This window comes from Xenopus tropicalis, chromosome 1 (genome assembly GCF_000004195.4).
Source record: "Xenopus tropicalis strain Nigerian chromosome 1, UCB_Xtro_10.0, whole genome shotgun sequence".
Lineage (NCBI taxonomy): Eukaryota > Metazoa > Chordata > Amphibia > Anura > Pipidae > Xenopus > Xenopus tropicalis.
Window position 1 is genome coordinate 152,080,786 of NC_030677.2, and position 8,918 is coordinate 152,089,703.

Here is an 8,918-nt window from a genome sequence, read left to right on the forward strand (position 1 = left end):
CAGCTTCCCCAAAACCATTGCTTGGGCATGGAATAAAGTTTTGACATTTGTGCCACTGTTGTGCTGCAGTACTTTACCTATCATACAAGTTTCTGCTCAGGAAGTCACCAACTCTATTTTCCAAGGGTGGGTATATAAACAAATCATAAGTGTAATGGCAGTATATGTTTTTATATATTCTGTTTTAGTGTATTCTAGTGTTGTCATATTTATTCAGTCCAGGCCCAGACTGGGATTCAAAATGGGCCCTGGAATTTTAAGTACACAGAGGCCTAAACAGCCCCCTCCACCAGCCCAATAAATAGTGACTGTCTATGGCAGTGATCCCCAACCAGTGGCTCGTGAGCATGTTGAACGTGAACATGTTGCTCTCCAACCCCTTGGATGTTGCTCCCTGTGGCCTCAAAGCAGGTGCTTATTTTTGAATTCCTGTCCTTTTGGGCAAGTTTTGGTTAAAAACCAAGTATAATGCCAAACAGAGCCTTCTGTAGGCTGCCAATCAACATAGGGGCTATTAAGTAGTCAATTATTGCTCTTATTGGCACCCCCAGGAACCTTTTTCATGCTTGTGTTGCTCCCCAACAATTTTCCATTTAAATGTGGTTCACAGGTATAAACGGTTGGGGATCCCTGGTCTATGGCATCTTACAGCAGCCCCTCTGGCATTCGCTGGAATCCACAGTTTGCCAGTCCAGGCCTGACTGATTATTCCATACATCCCAATATTGCTACTTTGCCTTTACTAAATAGCCTTTACTGTTCGCTATGTGACACTGGGACTTAGCACATGTTCTAATACAGCTTAGAATATTATTAATATAGAATGTCTAAGTAATCTATGCCTAACTACTCAGAATTCTCAGAATAATAGCAGTGTGTTTTAAAGAAGTGAATAAAAAATTTCCATTCACACAAATACATTGGGAACACAAAATATAGAAAAATAAAGAAAAATTATCAAATTTCTGTTATTCCTTTACAGAAAGAGAAGAAAAGGGAACAAAAATAGTAGTGTCTGCATTCTTAAGTTTTAAGATTTTGCTTTCCTTTGAATCACTGATCTAATGTTTAGTTGTGCAGCAGTTCTCATACCGTGGTTATACATCTGTGTCGCATGGAGTCGACCAACTTCTGGCACCTTTAAAACAGGTATTCTGGCCCAGGATAATTGGACAACATTCCACAATTCTTCTGCATTTCTTGGTTTTGCCTCAAACAGCATTTTTGATGTCACCCCACAAGTTGGGGTCCTGGGATTGAGCTGGCCACTCCATAACGTCAATCTTGTTCGTATGAAACCCAAGATGTTGCTCGTTTACTGGTGTGTGATTCATTGTCTTGTTGAAACATCCATTTCAAGGGCATTTCTTCTTCAACATAAGACAACATGACATCTTCAAGTATTTTGATGTATTCAAACTGATACATGATCCCTGGTATGTGATAAATAGGCGCAACATCATAGTATGAGAAACATCCCCATATCATGATGCTTGAGCCACCATGCTTCAGTGTACTGTGCCTTGAATTCAGTGTTTGGGTGTCTTCTGACAAATTGTCTGTTGCCCCTAGATCCAAAAAGAACTTTCATCAGGCCACAAAATATTGTGCAATTTCTCTTTAGGCCAGTCACTGTGTTCTTTGCAAATTGCAAACTCTTCAGCACACCTTTTTTTACAAAAATGGGACTTTGCGGGGGCATCTTGCTGATAGCTTTGCTTAACGGAGGCGTCTTCTAAATGTAACAGTGCTCACAGGTAACTTTAGACCTTCTCTGAGCTTCCTGGTGTTGTTGTTCATTGGCTGTGTCTTTGCCATTTTGGCTATTCTATACATTCAAATGGTAGTTTTCCGTTTTCTTCAACATCTTTCAGGTTTTGGTTGCCATTTTTAAAGCATTTGAAATCATTTTAGCACAGCAGCTTATCATTTTCTGAATTTCTTTGTTTCCCCCTCTCCATAAATAACATCTGTTTTGTAACAAAATGAATGACCTCACTAATTGAACTCCACACTGGTATTATTTTGAACAATAATTTATTATTATGAACAAAAATCTGTGTAATTGAATCAATTAATGATTCAATGATTCAACAAAGACACTGAATTTTAGGAAGGCAAATTTTAGCTCCTTAAGGGCAGCGCTTCAGGGCATAGATTGGGGCATTATGTTTTCTAATAAAAACACAGAGCAGAAATGGTTGTCATTTAAAATGATATTAAATCATTACTGTTCTCAATTCATTCCATTAATAAGAAAAAGTAGAAGTGTTAAGTTAATGTGGCTTAACTCTGAGGTAAAGAAGTTAATAGGGAAAAAAAGAAAAGCTTTTAAGAAATATAAGTCAGAGGGGACAGTAGATGCGTTTAATGATTATAAACACTATAACAAGTGTTGTAAAACAGCAATCCGGAAGGCAAAGATAGAAAATGAGGAGCGCATCGCGGCCGAGGCCAAGACTAACCCCAAAAAGTTTAAGTATATTAATAGTAAAAAGATGCAGGTTGAGGGTGTGGCCCCATTGAGTTATAATAACAATATGGTTACAGCGGATACAGAAAAGGCAGATGTGCTTAACCAGTTCTTTTCTTCTGTGTATACAGTAGAGGAGCCAGAGGGCCAAGTCCCACCCAATAGCTTCACTGTTGCCTCAGCTCCAACTACACAGTGGTTGGCACAGGATATGGTGCTTAAAGGGTTACACACGATAAATGTAAACAAGGCACCTGGGCCAGATGGAATACACCCTCGGGTACTGAGAGAGCTAGGGGCAGAATTGCAGTGGCCCTTGTTTCTGATATTCTCAGACTCTCTTTCATCAGGTATGGTACCTAGGAATTGGAAGAAGGCGAATGTCATTCCCATATTTAAAAAGGGAGTAAGATCTCAGCCTGGCAATTATAGGCCTGTAAGTTTGACATCCGTGGTGGGCAAGTTATTTGAAGGCTTGTTAAGGGATCACATACAAAATTATGTAGTGGAGAATGGCATTATGAGCAGTAATCAGCATGGCTTTATGAAGGACAGGTCATGTCAGACCAATTTAATTGCTTTCTATGATGAGGTAAGTAAGAAGCTGGACAGTGGGGATGCAGTAGATATAATCTATTTGGATTTTGCCAAAGCATTTGATACCGTTCCCCACAAACGACTGCTTTCTAAGCTAAGGTCTATTGGTCTTAGTGAAGTCGTTTGCACATGGATAGAAAACTGGCTACAGGATCGGGTACAGAGGGTGGTTGTTAATGGTACATTCTCTACTTGGGGTAAGGTTCTCAGTGGGGTCCCTCAGGGTTCTGTACTGGGTCCACTTTTGTTTAATTTATTCATAAATGACTTAGGGGAGGGTATTATGAGTAATGTATCAGTGTTTGCAGATGACACAAAACTCTGCAGACCAGTCAATTCTATCCAGGATGTGACATCCCTGCAGCAGGATCTTGACCAACTGGCAATCTGGGCAGCTAAGTGGCAGATGAGATTTAATGTGGATAAATGTAAGGTCATGCACCTGGGATGTAAAAATATGCAAGCCCCGTATACCCTTAATGGGACTGCACTAGGCAAATCCATAATGGAGAAGGACCTTGGAGTCCTTGTAGATAATAAACTTGGCTGTAGCAAGCAATGCCAGGCAGCAGCTGCAAGGGCAAACAGGGTATTGAGCTGTATTAAAAGGGGTATAGATTCATGGGAGGAGGGGGTTATTCTTCCCCTTTACAGAGCGCTGGTAAGGCCCCATCTAGAATATGCTGTTCAGTTTTGGTCTCCAGTGCTCAAACGGGACATGATTGAGTTAGAGAGGGTCCAGAGAAGGGCAACTAAGCTGGTAAAGGGTATGGAAAGTCTCAGTTATGAAGAAAGACTGGCCAAGTTGGGTCTGTTTACACTGGAGAAGAGGCGCTTAAGAGGTGACATGATAACTATGTATAAATATATAAGGGGATCATATAATAACCTTTCTAATGTTTTATTTACCAGTAGGTCCTTCCAATGGACACGAGGGCACCCACTTCGTTTAGAAGAAGGGAGGTTCCATTTAAACATTCGGAAAGGATTTTTTACTGTGAGAGCTGTGAAGTTCTGGAATTCCCTCCCCGAATCAGTCGTGCTGGCTGATACATTATATAACTTTAAGAAGGGGCTGGATGGATTCTTAGCAAGTGAGGGAATACAGGGTTATGGGAGATAGCTCTTAGTACTAGTTGATCCAGGGACTGGTCCGATTGCCATCTTGGAGTCAGGAAGGAATTTTTTCCCCTCTGTGGCAAATTAGAGAGGCTTCAGATGGGTTTTTTGCCTTCCTCTGGATCAACTAGTAGTTAGGCAGGTTATATATAGGCATTACGGTTGAACTTGATGGACGTATGTCTTTTTTCAACCCAACTTACTATGTTACTATGTTACTATGTAGACAGAATCAGCAGCATGCATGTCATGACTGTTGGGTCTGTTCATTTTCTATTACTCTACTACACATTGTAGTAAGTTATTTGCCATGAAGAGATGGCAAAAACAGTGATTGATCAGGTCAGACTGCTATTATTCTGAACACAACTCTAAAGTATGTCCTTTTGTACTACTGTACCCAGTAATTCAATATTCGGCATGAATGTTTGAGTCCCATTTCTCTATTTTCCCCCTAACAATTTTATCACAAGGTGGAATTCGGCTTTTACTTATGTTCAGAGGCTGCACGTATGTAAAGCCAGTAAGCCTCAAGTTCTTTTAGATATAGAAGAAATTTTAACAGGATGCACAACATTCTATGCACTTTCTGCTGGTAGTTGTGCTTATTTGTTGTTCTCTTTATTTGTGTATTTTTGGAGGAGGTAACTGAAGAACATGTCGTCATATATTGTGTCTTTACACTTTTTTTGTGGTAAAATCTAGTGCTTGTCCCTACACGTAACAGAAGATAACAACTAGTATCGTAACTGTTCATTTATCCACATGGCAGCATGTTCATAGGCAGTGAATAATTATTATTAACATTATTATTAACATTTCTTTATAAAGCGCCAACATATTCTGCAGTGCTGTACACGTACAATAATTATGATTTTACCTTTCCGAAAGAGACCAGCTGATTATATAATCATATATAATTAAAAGTTATCCATGCCTTTTACAAAAATTCTTTTGGGATGTGGCTGACAGGGAAGACATACCCATCTGTTTTTTTTTATGCTTTCATGGGTCAAGGAATATTAGGTTAAATGAGGCAAAATAGATGAGTTGACTTCATTAATATGATTGGACTTAGTATACTGTGTGGTGTCTAAACTGGGGATACCCTCAATAAATAATAAGACAGTGTAACAGTTCTGTCACTATGACTTCTTTTAAAAGTTTACCGGGTCAAATGAAAAGTAAGGGATGCACCGACTGCATTTTATTCCAACACTGCAATTCATTTACCAGGAAAATTGTATATTTTATAATATAGTAGAACAGGGCACCCCAACCTTTCTTACTCGTGAGTCACAGTCAAATGTAAATAGACTTGGAGAGCAACACAAGCACCATAAAAGTTCAAGGAGGAGCCAAATAAGGGCTGTGATTGGCTATTAGGCAGCCTCTATGCACCCTATCAGCTTACAGGGGGCTTTTTTTGGTAGGAAATCTTGTTTTTATTCAACCAAAACTTGCCCCCAAGTCAGGAATTAAAAAATAACTCCCAGGTTTGGGGGCACTGAGAGCAACATCCAAGGGTTTGGGGAGCAACATGTTGCCCCTGAGCTACTGGTTGGGGATCATTGTAGTAGAAAATGAGAAAAAATGACATGACCGATGCTGAAAATATTGAAAGAGGAAAAAAATGTTTCACTCTGAACAAAGTGCAGGATGGGAGGAAGAAACAATATCCAGGTTATAATGCTTTATAAGTGTTTTAGAAGATGCCCAAATAGTTGCTCTACAAATGTATTCTGAGGAAACTCCAGCCACTACTGCCAATGAGCCACAATTGGCCTTCAAAGTTGTATAAACTTGACATGGTATAAATTCAAATTAAACTCAATCATTGTGGTATTTATAAAATGTCACGATAATGCTTGAATAGCTCATATGAAAATTTCAATAGAAAAATCCCAAATTTTTGTAGTTGAAAGTATTGTTAAAACTCAAAAAATTTGAGTTTAAACAGACGTTTGTTTCCATGAATCCTCTTTATTTTCCCCAAACAGGAATATCTCCAGCAGCAAAAGAAAAGAATGAGGGGATAAACTTCCCCTTAAAACTGGCTGAAACAGAAAAGAATGAGGGGATTAATTTCTCCAGGCTGTCACTGATTAGTCTATTCTAAGCCTCTATAGGACTCAATGTTACTTGACAGATATATAATAAACCACAAATTATGGGAGTTATTTTAGAAAAACTCACATTTTTCAGGGAAAATTTCTGAAAAACTCAAATTTTTGGAGAAACAATATCCAAAAAATCGAGTACTGGCAAAAACCCACTATGTAAATCATGAAAATATCTAGAAGTACAAAAAAATTGACTTTTTTTTGTCCATAGCCTTCCTCTCAAATAACAACGGTGTACCTGAAAGGAAGACCTGGGGAATTCTGCTCATTTGCTCATTCTTTAGAAAGCTGTCAGTGCATGTCTTGCATTTGAGAAAGTTTCTTTACTGCTTCTCTAACAAATATGGCTTCTTTTGCTTCCAAAATGTATCAGTGTTATTGTTATAAAAGAATTTGATGGCTTCTAATAGCAAGTCTACAAAATGTATACACCCCCAAAGATATTTCCTGAAGATGATTGCTGTAGAAAAAGAGTTGATGTACTTTTTCTGATTTTATTTTGAGATCTTGTACACCCTTAAGTTGATTTTATGGTTGCCCAGTTGTCCAGGATACCATTATCAAGGCTAAAAAGAAACCGCTATCTCCAAATATTCTATACAAATTTTTTTTTAAAAAATGAAGGAAGAACGGGTGGGACCCTAATCACAGTGGGGTCAGATGGTTGATGCAAACAGGGTAAAAGCAAAAGATTTTTAACTTTTATTTATTTTTTTTTTTTAATGTCTATACAATTGAGAAGCCAGCTAATCAAGGCTTCCCTTTTAATAGACCCAATTCTAGTAATTTAGCTACAGACGCATAGGTCACTCGGGAGGGAATTCAAAAGAGACTTGAACATGTAAAGGTAAACAAAGGTCCAGGGCCGGATGGGATTCATCCCAGGGTATTAAATGAGCGGTTATTTAAAAACAATTTACAAATCACAATACTATTAGTTTGTGCCAGCATGGTTTTAATGCGCAACAGATCTTGCCAGACTAATTTAAATTGCCTTTTATGAGGAGGTGAGCGGAAAGTTCGATGCTGGAGTGGCAGTGGAATCTTCTCTATCCAGCTCAGCGTTTTTTCTTACTGTTTGGCTTCTGATCCTCTGAACGGGAGAAATATGGGGAGACTTAAGGGCACTATTGAGACAACTGAAGGTATGCCTGCATTTTGAGACTAAGGGGTGTATTTATCATGCTGTGTAAAAAGTGGAGTGAAGCATTACTGGTGATGTTGCCCAGGGCAACCAATCAGCAATTAGATTTCAACAGTTAGAAAATCAAAGCAACGCATCTGATTGGCTGCTATGAGCAACATCACCGGTAATGTTTTACTCCACTTTTTACACAGAATGATAAATATACCCCTAACTCTTTACTAGCCTTTCCTTCTCCTTTAAGATCAAAAGGCAAAAAGGAATCAAACAGCTCCAGGCAGCACTTGAAAACTGCAGTGAATTTAATGGTGGTGTCAGCACACTACATGTTTTGGGCGGAGCCCAAAAGAAAAGGGCTCTGCCCAAAACATGAAGTGTGCCGACACTGCCATTAAATCCACTGCAGTTTTGCCTTTTGATCTTGTGATACACTGTTGGGGTGGCTCACAGACACCTGGAATTCGCAGCTGTATAATTCTGATTTGTGCTGAACTATAACCCAAAATTTTTTTTATAACTGTAGAATTTGGTGAAGGAGTGAATGGAGAACCATGTAGCTGCCCTGCAAATCTGTTCGGCTGTGGCTCTGTTCCTGAAGGCCCAGGAGGTGCCCATGCCCCTGATTGAATAAGCCGCGATGCGAAGGGGAGGTTGTTTCCCACGAGCAATGTAAGTTCTGCTGATGGACTCTGGTCTTTTTTTTTTTTTTGTAACCCAATGTAACTATATAAAGTCCAGGACTATGTTCCCTGGCTTCTCGAAAAGCTCTTAATGCTATGGCCCCCACTGTAGCAAATTTTTGGATTTTTTGCAATCGGGCCTTTAGTAATTAGAATCTGGCCTTTACAAGTCAGAGTCAACCTCAGTTATTGCTAATATCTCAAACCATTAAAAATAGAAAATGAATGCTAATTGCAAATGTGCTCAAAAAGTCTTCATAAAGTTTTAATTTCGATCCCCTTTAAGTCTTGTGCCTCCAGAAGCTGCAAGTAAGACTGCTGTAGCCTTAAGTCCATAAGGACAATGTCTTGGATACGGAATCTGAGGACCTGGATGTTGGCATCAATGAGAACTACTAGAGAAAAGATTCTTGAAGCACGGGAATGCTAAAGTCTAAAAGATAAACTCTTTAAGGAGAAAATATTGACTTTAAGAGAGATTAATTCAAAAGACTAGGTAGAATCTATAGACCTCAAGAACATTTATCTTCACGTCCAGATAATTCCAAAGCAGAGATTCCTTTGGGTCTCTTTCAGTCTTCACTTGCAGTTTTGTTGCCTTCCGTTTGGCCTAGCTACCTCTCCCACAACTTTCACAGAACAAAAAGATCTATATGGTTTAAGTGGCAACGATAATACTTTAAAACATCACAATTTACCATTACCTGCTAGTATCCAGGCTTCTCTTATAGACCACCTTACCGCAGTAAAGGATGTCCTGAGAAAGGAAAGGGGATGGGATT